The sequence below is a fragment of the Canis aureus genome, chromosome 15, assembly GCF_053574225.1.
Source record: "Canis aureus isolate CA01 chromosome 15, VMU_Caureus_v.1.0, whole genome shotgun sequence".
In the NCBI taxonomy this organism is placed as follows: domain Eukaryota; kingdom Metazoa; phylum Chordata; class Mammalia; order Carnivora; family Canidae; genus Canis; species Canis aureus.
In genome coordinates this window covers 19,766,130-19,779,032 of record NC_135625.1, presented here as the reverse complement: position 1 = coordinate 19,779,032, position 12,903 = coordinate 19,766,130, and the positions used below count along the sequence as shown (strand labels likewise).

General features: G+C 43.5%; 1 long non-coding RNA gene across 1 annotated transcript; it reads left to right on the top strand.

The window, feature by feature from the left end:
- The first annotated feature begins 1,127 nt into the window (after nt 1–1,127).
- Nucleotides 1,128–7,124, top strand: LOC144284301 (uncharacterized). The gene is made up of 3 exons (XR_013352651.1): nt 1,128–1,285; nt 1,835–3,627; nt 3,871–7,124. It is a non-coding gene; the product is annotated as an uncharacterized LOC144284301 (long non-coding RNA).
- The last annotated feature ends 5,779 nt before the right edge of the window (nt 7,125–12,903 follow it).

The window sequence follows — 12,903 nt, the reverse complement described above, 5'->3', positions numbered from 1 at the left end:
ACCTGTGCCTGTGCCTCCCCGGACCTTGTTTCAGTAGAGACCAGTTATGACAAGGATTTGGCCAGTGTTTCCAGAGGGTTGTCTATGATAGCTTTAAAAATAGTAAATTTAGAAATCATGGCAATATAATAACATTTGTTTTGTCATTACATGTGCCATAGAATAAAAACAGAACACGAGGCATTATCTAGTAGGGATTATCTGGTAACCTAGGATTCTAAATTTTGGTGTTTTTAATTATGGAACAAAATAGTAAGAAATTGATCAACGATCTAAAGTGGGGTGTTTTTTTTTTATGATCCACTAATGAAGAAACTGGGGGTCTTTACCAGCAATTTTCCTAATGGAATGGAAGAGAACAGAATTCAATGGAAAATACCAGTGTGTATCACATGTCGTTGTAAGGGTCTTCGAGTGTGTGTGACCCCTGTTTTGGTTTGGGGTATGTATGTGCAGATACTGTATAAAACTTATTTCTTAAAGAGTAATAGCGAAAAAAAGTTTGAAAGGCACTGGTCAGAACATACACAGTGTGGTACAAATTTTATAACGACTTAATTTTTAAAAGCACAAAATGTGCCTCTCAAAGTATTAACCGCATTTATCTATCGTTGATTTTGCATTATCCCTAAAGACCAATGAAATAGAGCTACCTTGAGTAGTAATGGGAAGGAAGCAAGATGTTAATTTAGGGTAGGGTTTTTTGTTTGTTTGTTTGTTTGTTTGTTTTTAGGGTAGGTTCTTTTAATGACTTTGTAGATTTGTAATAATGAAAATTCTTGCATGACGGGTGGGGTTTTTTTAAGATAATAGTAATGTATCAATGCTGTTTTCTTAGCTTTTATAAACATAATAAGATGTTAACAATATGGGAAACTGGGTGAGTGGTATGTAGGACTTACCTATAATATCAGCAGATTTTTAAAAAATCTATAATTACTTTCAGATTCAAAAATACATTTACTATGGTGCACAACCGTCCCTCCAACCCTGAGAGAGTTCCAAGAGCTCCCCCTGTTGGGAGTTCTAGGGACTGGGTCTTTTATATGCTAAATGCTTATATATTTTTTCTATTTATCATTCAGAATTTTTTGGGAAAATTTTTAATACTTTTTCTAAAAATTCAAGTCTAGTTGATACACAATGTTACATTATTTTCAGGCATAGAACATGGTGATCCTACTCGGTATGCTGTGCAAGCTCCCCACAGGTACAGCTACCATCTACATGACAGCTTTTGAGGAACTTGCATGAGGATCTGCAAGCGCTAATGCCTGAATCTACGGTAAATAATTTTAACAGCTTTCATTTCTTACTGATTAGAACCAAATATAAGAAACTTAGTCCTATTTTCCCACCATTTCTAGAGGAATAATCATTTGCTTCCTGGGCTTACTATGTACATCTAGTCTTTAAAATGAATTGCTGTAATAGGCTGATGGTGGTGCTAAAACAGGAAACATTCCCACCCTCGCCTTCCCCTATTTGTTGCTGCTGGCACCCAGGAATCTGTAAGTAACCCCGCGTGCCTCTCTGCGGGCTTCTGGAGCATTAATTTTCTGTGGCTCCTGCAAAGCTTTGGCCTATTGGGACACTATTCTTGGTATTTTAGGCAGCAAGCCATCTCTATGTCCAGTTTAGTCCTTTCATTAACAAAAGAGAATGCAATTTATAAAAGGAAACTCCACAGTGGGGGAGAAAAACACACATGAAAACATTTTTGCTTTTGCAATTAAATGGTTAGAAATTCACCTTGAAAATTGTCCTATGATGACAGTTTTTCGAATACAGAAAGGTGAGGGGAGAGGTTTTCATTGAACGCGTGCAATTGCAGGAAGACAAGTCTGTGCAGCTCTCCTTGCTGTGTGCTCCAGCACTGCATTTCTCCTGCTTCTGGTGCCAGGCAAGACTCTGTTTCTCCGAGGGCAGTGGGTGTTCGGAGTCACTCAACTACCCACCTTGCTTGTGAATGAACCTGCCAGGGCTTGGCCCCCACGTCCTGAGAAATGTTAATCCCTCTGAGGTGTCAGTGGAAGCAAACAATCAATGTCTACATTCTTTTCATGATCTGTTCTGCATTCTTAAAAATCACACGTGTTTCACATTCTGCCCACTAATGTGATTTTTTTATAAAAATGAAAGTGAAAGAAAAGAAATACTGTTGAAACCTTTCTTTCCTTTTCCATTTCTATTTCTCTGAAGATCACAAAATCTAGAATTTGTCAGTTTGCCATTTCACTTGCTAAATGCTGAAGACACTGACTAAATATCCCTTACCTTCCAGGGGCTGCTCAAAGATAAAAATTTAAATCGATGGGTGTTATTTAAAATCATGATAACTGAGAAATCACGGAGTTTGGTTATAAGAATGTCCATCCATCTGCTAAGAGAAAAGCGTAACTCCCACTACATGCTGACAAATGCCATCTGTCAAGATTTTCCCTTAGTTTCTATATTTTTCTTTTGTATGTCAGTGTTTTAAAATTCTTTATTAACTTTTTATTTTTATCAAAGTCATACATATACCTTGAGAAGTCAAATAGTTCTACAAGGCTTTTTTTTTTTTAAAGATTTTATTTATTTATTTGACGGAGAGAGAGAGAGCACAAGTAGGTGGAGCAACAGGCAAAGGGAGAAGCAGGCTCCTCACTGAGCAGGGAGCCCGATGTGGGGCTCGAACCCAAGACCCCGAGATCAGAACCTGAGCTGAAGGCAGATGCTTAACCTACTGAGCCACCCAGGCACCCTGTCATATAAGATTTTTAACGTTAAAGGCAAGTCTCTCTGCCACACTCCTTCTATCCCAATTCCCACCCCACATAAGTAACTGCTTTCAAAATTTTCAGCTTAAACTGACCCACAGGACCCCTGTGTGTGGTCTGCTGCTGTCTGTAACCTCAGCTCCAAGACTCTCCACCATGTTCCTGTCTTAGGGCCTCTGCTCTGGCTCTTGCCTCTGCCCAGGACTCTTTCCTTCCCTCAGATAGTTACATGGTTAACTCGTTCACCTTCAGATCTGTGCTCCGTCTGTTTTTTAACTTTCAGTGAAGTAGAAAGCCTGTAGAGGGCATCCTCCCACCCCCCAGCCTTACTGAGGTATAATTGACATATAACATTGTGGAAGTTCTAAGTGTACAGCATGATGATTTGAGACACTTATCTGTTGCAAAATGATTCCCACAATATGATCAGTTAACACCTCCACCAACTCACATAATTATTTGGTGTGTGAATGGTGAGAACATTTAGGATCTACTCACTTAGCAACTTTCAAGTACATGATACAGGATTGCGAACCATAGTCATCATGCTGTCCATGAGATTCACCAGAACCTGCAGTTTGCACCCTTTGACCAACACTTCCGCATCCCCATCCCCCACCCCTACCCCTGGCAACCACCAATCTACTTTCTGTTTCTGTGAGGTCAACTCTCTTAGATTCTAACTGCAAGTGATCGTACAGTACTTCCTTTTCTTTGTCCGACTTCTCTTACTTAGCATAATGCCCTGAAGGTCAATCCATGTCATCCCAAATGGAAGGATTTCCTTTTTCGTGGCTGAATAGTATTCCATTGTGTAAAGCGTGAGGAGCAGAGGAGTGGGGGTGATCTGACTCATGTTTGAATGGTTTGTTCTGGCTTCTGGGTTGAGAATAAATTGAAGCAAGAGGGAAGGCAGGGAGACCAGTTCTGAAACCATCACAGAAACGTGGGTGGCAAATGGTGGTGGTGGTATGAACTGGGTGGGGGATATGGGTGAGAAGTGACCAGTTTCTGGATTTTTATATAAATAATATGTTTATATTTATATTTATATTTATATTTATATTTATATTTATATTTATATTTATATTTATATTTATATTTATAGAACTGTTGCCAGGATTTGCTGATAGATGGATGAAGGATGTGGGAGAGACAGACGTGCATCAAACATGAGTCCTCTTAAGTTTTTGGCCTGACCAATTGCAAAAAAAACCACTGATAGACATATTAATTCTCCTTCAATTATTCGTTAAATTTAAGGTAATCTCAGTGATATTGTAACTGGATTTTTAAAAAGAAAGAAACAGGGCAGCCCAGGTGGCTCAGTGGTTTAGCGCCGCCATCAGTCCAGGGCATGATCCTGGGGACCCGGGATCAAGTCCCGCATCGGGCTCCCTGCATGGAGCCTGCTTCTCCCTCTGCCTGTGTCTCTGCCTCTCTCTCTCTCTCTCTCTCTCTCTCTCTCTCTCTCTCCCCCTCTCTCTGTGTGTCTCTATGAATAAATAAAATCTTTTTAAAAAAATAAAAATAAAAGAAACAAGTTTATTCTGAAGTCCTTATAGAAAACTAAATTTACTGAAATAGCTAAAAGAAATACTGAAAAAAAAAAAAAGAAGGGTAATAAAGTGAGATTAGTTCTACTGGTTAGTAAAACATCTTTCAAGCCACAGGAATTAAGGTGGTAAGGAGCTGGCACCTGCTCCTGTCAGTGACATAAAACAGACTCCAGAAATAGACCTATATATAAAGAACTGAATAGATGATAGGTTTGTAGAAAATGTAATTTCTTCAATAGATGGCACTAGGACCACTAGACAACCAACAATAGGGAAGAAAAGGAAAAGCGTTCCTATCTCACATTTCACGTTAGTAACTTCCAGATATATCAGGAAAGAAGAGAACGCTGGAGATTCTTGAATGCATCATTTCAGGATGAGATGACCTTCCTTACATAGGACACAAAACTCCAAAGCCATAAGCAAATGCTAAGTTTGAAGACAGAAAAAAAAAAAAATCTGCAAGGAAAAATTCACATAAGGAAGATAACTAACTTTATCTCTCTTTTGAAAGAAAGTTTGATTTTTGAAAGAGAAATTACTTACAATATGCATACATATGTATCAAAAGCTGTTAGAAGTTATCAGGAAGAAAAATAATAGAAAAATGAGCAAAGAATGTGACAGTTCGAGAAAAGGAAATGTCAGTGACTGTGAATATGATGTGAACTCTAGAATAAGTGACATTAAAACTGCAGTGAGAGTCAATTTATCTTCTATGAGGTTGGCAAAGACCAAAAGGTTGGTAACACCATTTTTGAAGGTGTGAGGAAACAGATTCTCTCTTCCAACGGTTTTTGAGTGAATTGATACAACCTTTACGAAAGACAAGTCAGCAATACCTGTCAAAATCACAAAAGCCTTTGGTCCAGAAATTCCACTTCTAGAAACTGTCCCCACTTCTTGCCTTGTCCGTGTGTCAAGTGACCCATGTGGGTGGAGAGTGTCCTGTATTATTACTTGCCCCCAGTCGATATCAGTATCCTTAGGGGTACCCTGAGTGAAAGACAGCAGGCTGGATCTGGGCTCGGCCAGAGGCTGTGTGCTAGAGTGAAAAGAGCATCTGTGTCAGAATAGGGCAGGTGCATTAGAATGTACACCCTCTGCGTTGGGTGAATTGAAGGAAATTCAACATCGAAGGACCGCCCTCCCCACAGAGCAGAAGACTCCTGCTATGCAGGGCGCTGAGGCCTGGCCTGGGTTCCTCGGCTACAGTGCAACCCAGCATGTGCAGGTGCCACAGAGCCCATCCCATGGGATATGGGCTCAGGGGAAGCTAAACTGCTGTCATTTGCTGCGCTGTGAGTAACAAACCGCCTCACCCCAGCCCATTCAGTCTTGGTTACTTCCAAGTATGGCAGGTTGATTAACTCCCTTGCACAGTCATCTCCTCCAGGATTGTGACTTCTTGCCATAGTACCTGGAGGGGCGCTTGGGGGGCTCAGTCAGGTAAGTGTCCAGATGTTGATTTAGGCTCAGGTCATGATCTCAGGGTCATGAGATCGTGCCCCGCATTGGGCTCCACACTCAGTACGGAGCCTGCTTGAGATTCTCCTTCTCCCTCTGCCCCTCCCCTACTACACTCGCTCTCAAAATAAATACATAAAATTTAAAAAATAAAGAACAATATTACCTTGAATCACCAGGTTGTTAGGAAAATGAGAGTATACATTTGTGAAGAGCCTAACACCATAATGGGACAGAGCAGGAAGTACATGGTGATGACTATTTTTTTTAATGTCTTTGTCACCTTTGGTCTTCAAACCAGATGTCCCTAAGTATCAACAGCAAATGCTTTTTAGTTTATAATCCTGGCTATCTATCATGCCACTATAAATAACTAAAGTAGGAGAAAATACATTTTCTAAACCTATGTTTTTCAAACTGGTTTGTAATCTATTTGTGGATATAAATTCAATTTAGGGAGCTTTTAGCAGCATTTTTTTTAAAAAATGGACAGAGTAGGATAAAAGAGATCTGGATACAATATAAATTCCAGAGTAGATACCATTCCGTGAAACATTGTCAGCTTGTTTGTTAGAACCAGTATGTTTACCTACTTAGGTGCGGTATAAAGGGTACTGTGTGTTCTGTTTTTCAGAAAATTCTAAATTTTCTAAATTCTCCTTTTCTAAATTCTAAATTGTTGCTTGGCTTGATCACTTGTGAGGGTTTCAACGGAGTCAGATCAACCCTTAGATGGGACCGAAGATGGCAGGAAGTCAGGAGGAGTGAATTCTGAAAGTCAGCCAACAGGAGAGCGTCCATCCCCGACACCAACCCAGAACCCTCCAGAGTTCACTCCGAGAGACTGCAAGGAACACATTCTACAAATGTTATTGTCAGCAAATGGATTCTTGCTTTAAAATTTTAGTTTTCTTCTAATTTAGAGCTGAGTCGTGCATTTTCTTTAAACCTCCGATTTTTTTTTTAATAAGCTGCAGAACAAACTAGTTTATCTCCCACCTGAGCTGTACCTGTGAGTCATTCTAACACAATCTGCTTTTTGGCAGGACTTCTACTTTATTACTGTGTTGAGTCAGTGATTTAAAACAAAAAATGATCCATTTCGACACCCACATTGTGATTCTTTTTTTTTTTAAGATTTTACTTATTTCTTTGAGAGACAGACCACAGGAGTAGGGAAAAGGGTAGAGGGAGAAGCAGACCCCCTGGCTGAGCGAGGAGCCAGATGTGGGGCTGATTCCAGGACCCTGGGTAGATGCTTCACCAACTGAGCCCTCCAGGCGCCCCTACATTGTGTTTCTTGAAACAAAAGGAGAACATCCTTCTGAAGCAGTGGATAGTCAGCTTAAAAGTTCTTTCTCCATCTTTCCACATTTCATCCTCACATAATTTCCTTTTTCCATATTCAGTGATTTTATTTATTACTGAAAGAAATGCTGAGTGACAGTGTCAGGAAAGACCTGTCGGGCATCTCCACATAGGCGCTGGGGTCCTGGTCTGGCTGCAAGGTAAGCGGTTGAACCTGTGTTAGCTTCTGGCCGCCCCCAGACTCCCGCCCCTCTTCCTGAAGCCACTGGGCCATGCCAGCTTCCCCAGCAATCTCTTTATTGCTCTCCCTGGTGAGTACTCTACTCTTTTTTTTTTTCTTTTTAATAAACTATTAGAGCTTTAAATTTATTGAGATATAATTGACATATACCATTGCATAGATTTTTAATTTATATATTGGAATGAGTACCACTATAGTGTTACCTAATGCCTCCATCATGCTGTACAATTATCATTTCTTGGGACACTTGGTGGCTCAGTGGTTGAGCCTCTGCCTTCGGCTCAGAGTGTGATCCTGGGGTCCTGGGATCGAGTCCCACATGGAGCTCCCCCCAGGGAGCCTGCTTCTCCCTCTGCCTGTGTCTCTGCCTCTCTCCCTGTGTCTCTCATGAATAAATAAATAAAATCTTTAAAAAATAAGTAAATAACATATACTTGTATAAAAACATATTTCTCTCTCTCTCTCTTTTTATGATTTTATTTATTTATTTGACAGAAAGAGAGAGAGCACGAGTAGGGGAAGGAGCAGAGGGAGAGGGAGAAGCAGTCTCCCCTCTGTTCAGGGAGCCTGACACAGGGCTCCCTCCGTCTGGCTTATGTCTCCAAGCATATTGTTCTCAAAAATCCATCCATGTTGTCACAAATGGCAGGATCTCCCTCTTTCCCGTGGCTGAATAATACTCGTATACATATGTGTGTGTGCATATATATACATCTTTATCTACTCACCCGTTGACATTTATATTGTTTCCACCTCCTAGCTATTGTGAATAAGGCTGCAATAGACATGGGAGGGCAGGTATCCTATTTTAATTTCCTTTGGATATTTATTTACCCAGGAGGGGGATTGCTGGATCTTATGGCCATTGTAATTTTTAATTTTTGATGAACCTTTATACCGTTTCCCACAGGGGCTCCATTCCCTTTCCCTCACCCTTGGTAACTCTTATCTCTTGTCTCCTTGATAATAATAGCCATGCTCACAGGGGTGTAGTGATAGCTCATTGTGGCTTTAACTTGCATTTCCCTGACAATGGGTGCTGCTGAGCACCCTTTCCTGTACCTGTTGGGCATCTGGATGACTTTTTTTTAATTACATTTTTAAAAAAATATTTTATTTATTAGAGAGAGGGAGCGTGCATACAAATAGGCACAGCATTGGTCAGAGGGAGAAGCAGGCTCCCCACTGAGCAGAGAGCCCAGCGTGGGGCACGTGGGGCTCGATCCCAGGACCCTGAGATCATCACCTGTGCTGAAGGCAGATGCTTAACCACTGAGCTACCCAGGATGCCTTCTTCTTTGGGGTACCACAGTTTTTTGATCTTCACTAATTAACTCAACAGAATTTGGGAGCTGCAAGGATTTCTAATCTCAGGAAGAGGCAATCTGTTGGCGCTTGTGTAAAACATTCTGGTGAACACTCCTTGGCTGAAAAGCTGTAGCCCTGCCGTAGACAGCCCAAGGAAGACCCCAAGAGTGAGAATGGCATTGCCCACCTCTGCGCTGGGGTTCCCCATTCCCTTTCTCGGCTCTTCTGTTCTACAGACACCGAGTCCACGTGCTATCATGACACCCCAGAGTTGCCACTTCCGGGCCCCCTCGTGTCCCCCGTGGCGCCCTCAATCACATCTCCTTCCCCCATGAAAACTCACGTTGATGCCTCGGATCAAATGCCTCTCTTCAATCTGGAGGAAAACTCTTGCTTCCAACAGCTCCTCGTGCCGCCGCGCAGCCAGCAGGCTGGTTGCAGGCTCGCTCACATTGCCGCCCTGGCCAGTCCCAGGCAGCAGGTGCTCTCTTCCAGGCCTCTGCGGGGAGCCCTCTCCCTCTCTCTCACCATCAGTGGCTCTCTGCTGCTCATTCCCTTCAGCCACCCAATAGGCTCTTGTGCCTGCTGTCAGACAGGAGGGAGGAAAGCTCAGCCTTGACCACCCGCCCCTGCCCCCGCTGCACCCACTGCCCCTTCTCCCCCCTTACCTGTGCATCCTGGCTTCTAGGTCCATGACCGGGCTTTGTGGAGGGCTCTGGGGGGGCCGCCCCAGTCCATCTCCTCCTGGGTGGGAGGAACCATTATCCTTCTCATGCCCGGTGGATCCGTTTGTCCCAGGTTGTTGCCTCTCCCTTGCCCAGACCAATGCATCTTTGGACATCGCACGGTGGTGGCATTTGGGTGCCTCTGAGCACCGATGGTGGCGCTTCACTGGGCGCTCGCTGCACGGTGCTGACAAGCAGGTGGCTTCTTTGATTCCAAAGAGACGCACGAGCACACACCGGAGGACATGCACAGAAGCACGAGGCAGCTGTGTTCTAGGGGGAGCGACGGAGTACGGTGCAGGAGCCCTGCCCTCCCTGGCTTCTGGAAGTCCACCGAAGGCCAAGGGGTGTCAGAGGTCCGACAAGGTCAAAGTCAGATCTTCCTTCTCTACAGTAAGTTCATTTTTGGGGTTTTATAATTCCTCAAGAGATCCCCCGACTTGGCAGTCAGCCGCCAGGACAGATGGCCTTTCTTTCAGCAAGCGCTTCTGACTGATAGCTTATAAAAGATGCACATCACAAATAGCATCAGCCTCTATAGAAAAGGAGGAGAAAGACAAAGCCAGAAAAGTCTTACGGAGTGCTGGGGCCACTCCTTCCTCCTCCCCCTGTGCTCAGTTTGTCCTGGCTTGACCATCCCCTCCATCTGCAATATCCATCCAGCTCCTGTGTGTTCCTTCACCTTCCCCGAAATCCCACCCAAGAACAATGCCTTCCCAGGAGCCTCACCCTCCCACAAGTCTACATACCGCATAAGCCCATTATCTTTCCCTCAAACCACTGCAACCCTAAAGATATGAAAACCATAAGATTGCCAACAAATAGCAGCATCACGAGCTGTTGCAAGGTTTGGTCTGGGCCTACCAAGAGATGGTGGTGGGCAGCAAGCTTTGGCAGGACTCCGAGCTGCTCTTGCCTTTCTGCTTAAGGCCCACGGGCTGTTCCGTGGGAATTTCCTGCTCTGTGTCACCGTGTGACCAAAGGAGAGTCAAACCGTAAAAGGGACCGAATGCTTAAATGCCTACGGGCACGAGGCAGTCATGAAAGTGAGTACAGCAGGCTGAGTTTAGGAAAAACAGCACAGAGCATGAAGGAAGGGCCAGCCTCTCCTCAGCCCCCGAGTCCAGGATATTGGGGTGATGGGGAGTGCAGAGGTCTGCAGGGCGCAAAGTTAGCAGCACCGTGTGACTCCCTCCTGTTGCCATGGGAGAAGGAAGGTGGAATATTAGTTTTATTTATTTTTTCTTAAAGTTTTATTTATTTATTCATGAGAGATACAGAGAGAGAGGCAGAGACACAGGCAGAGGGAGAAACAGGCTCCATGCAGGGAGCCCGACGTGGGATTCGATCCCGGGTCCCCAGGATCAGGCCCCTGGCTGAAGGCAGACACTCAACCACTGAGCCACCCAGGGATCCCCTGAATATTAGCTTTAAAGAAAGACCAGGAGTCTGTATTTTTATGTAGGCTCCCCTGAATTTTAAACATTGGTAATTTAAAAATATTTGTAAAATGGGCCAAATACACCTAGCCACGGGACCAGTCCCTGGGTCACACGTTTGTGATCCCAGCAGAGTGAGGCCATCATGTGTGTTTGTGCCTCGCACGGGAGCCTCAAGTGTAGACTAACATCCCCGTGACACACTGATCGCCAAGCTGCATGCCCAGGCTGGAGTCTGCCTCAGTGGGAAGAAGGAAAACCCTTTCTGGCTTACTCTGCCTAAAGGAAGGGTGGCCTTCTAATTTGCACCAAGTGCCTGTATGTGTCAGCAGGGAACCTGTGCAAAGGTCAACATCATTGTCATGGTAAAGCTGCTGCAGGGCGCGCCTGCACAGGACTTAGTGTAGTGAGAAAACCAGAAGATTCACACACAGGTGGCCCTGTAGGTGACTGTACCCAGCCTCTGCTCACGGTGCTAATTTCTCTGCTTCTGAGCAAAGCTTGGTTTACATGTGTGAAACTTCTGTGTTGAATGTTGCATGGAAGTGCTTTTACACTTACAGTGTAAATCTTCTGAAGGGAAAAAAAAACACAAACCCAGGGTTTTATGAGATAGGTCGACAGTGGGGGACCCACTTGCATTTAGTGACAGGCAGTTGGGGGAACTGCATTCCGGGAATAGGAAACCAGGGGCCTTTGGGCAGCCCTTGGATCACCCACCCATCCTGGCCCTGGAAGGCAGCTTCCTGGGCAGACTAGCCTGGGGCTAGTAAATACATCTGCTGATTCAGTTATCATTGGTGGATACTAATGGTTGGCCCACAGTTCTCCCCTCAGCCTCTCGCCTTTACAGATAGATCCGTTCAAGTCAGCAGTCTTTTTCTGCTCTAAACAACACTAAGGGGTAAAGATTTCAGACCAGCCGTTCTACTACAGTGACATCTGTTGCCATATTTGTGACTCTCTAGCAAGTTTTTCTAGCCTGACCCAGTTCTTCTCCAACATCATCCATGAAAGCATCATCAATGAATGTAATTGGTTTGAACCATTTATACAAAAATTTCAGGGGAAATACGCTTCATCTTGCTAAAATTAAAATTCTCTCTTTCTTATATAGTTCTACATGCTGACCAATTCCTCTTTCAGACGTTATCATTTTTCTCAAATGTCCTTTATAGCAAAAAACAAACCAAAACCAAAACAAAGCAACCTTTTTCTTCTCTTCCAGGATCCAGTCTAGAATTATACTTGCACTTTGTTATCATGTCTCTTTGCTCTTTAATCTGGAACACATCCATAGTCTTTTTTGTTTTGTTTTGTTTTGTCTGTCTTGCGAGACCTTGACTTTTTTTTTTTTTTTTTTAACAGTGTGGGCTAGATATTGGTACAATGTCACTCATTTTGGGATTGTCCAGTGTTTCCTCACGATTAACTTCAGGTCACCCATTTTTGGCAGCAATATCTCAGAAGTAATACTGTGTCCCCAAATGTGTCCCATCAAGAGGCACGTGATAGCTCCTCTTCCCATGCCTGGTGACATCAACTTTGAACGCTGGGCAAAGGTAGTGTCTTCCAGGTATCTCCACCGTGAAGTTATGACTTTTTACCTTTATAATTAACAAATATTTTATAAGGAGATACTTTGATATTGTGCAAGGGTTTTGATCCACATCCAGCTTTTACCCATAGATCCTATTGCTGATTCTTGCTTGAAAGAACTCTGACTGTGGAGAGGGCCCGCTGGTGATGTTCTAATTCTCTCCCGCCTCTGCATTTATGTGTTGGCATTCTACAGTCCAGTATTCTCCGCCACACATTAACTTACATCAGCATGGACTCATTTCCATGCTGGATTTATTCCGCAATCCATTTTATCGTTATTTATTGTGCTGCTCAATTACTCTCAGATTTGGCCAGGAAACATCCCCCCAAACTGGCACCTATGTTCTTTTGACAGGTCCCCATTATACTTCAGCAATTCTTTATTTTCTGGCACAGCAATATTCACTAGGTTATTCCTTAATGAGTTCTTGGACAAAATCCGAAATTTTGGCTCAGTGAAAGCAGTTCTGTAGAGAGCCAAGCTGCTGTGAT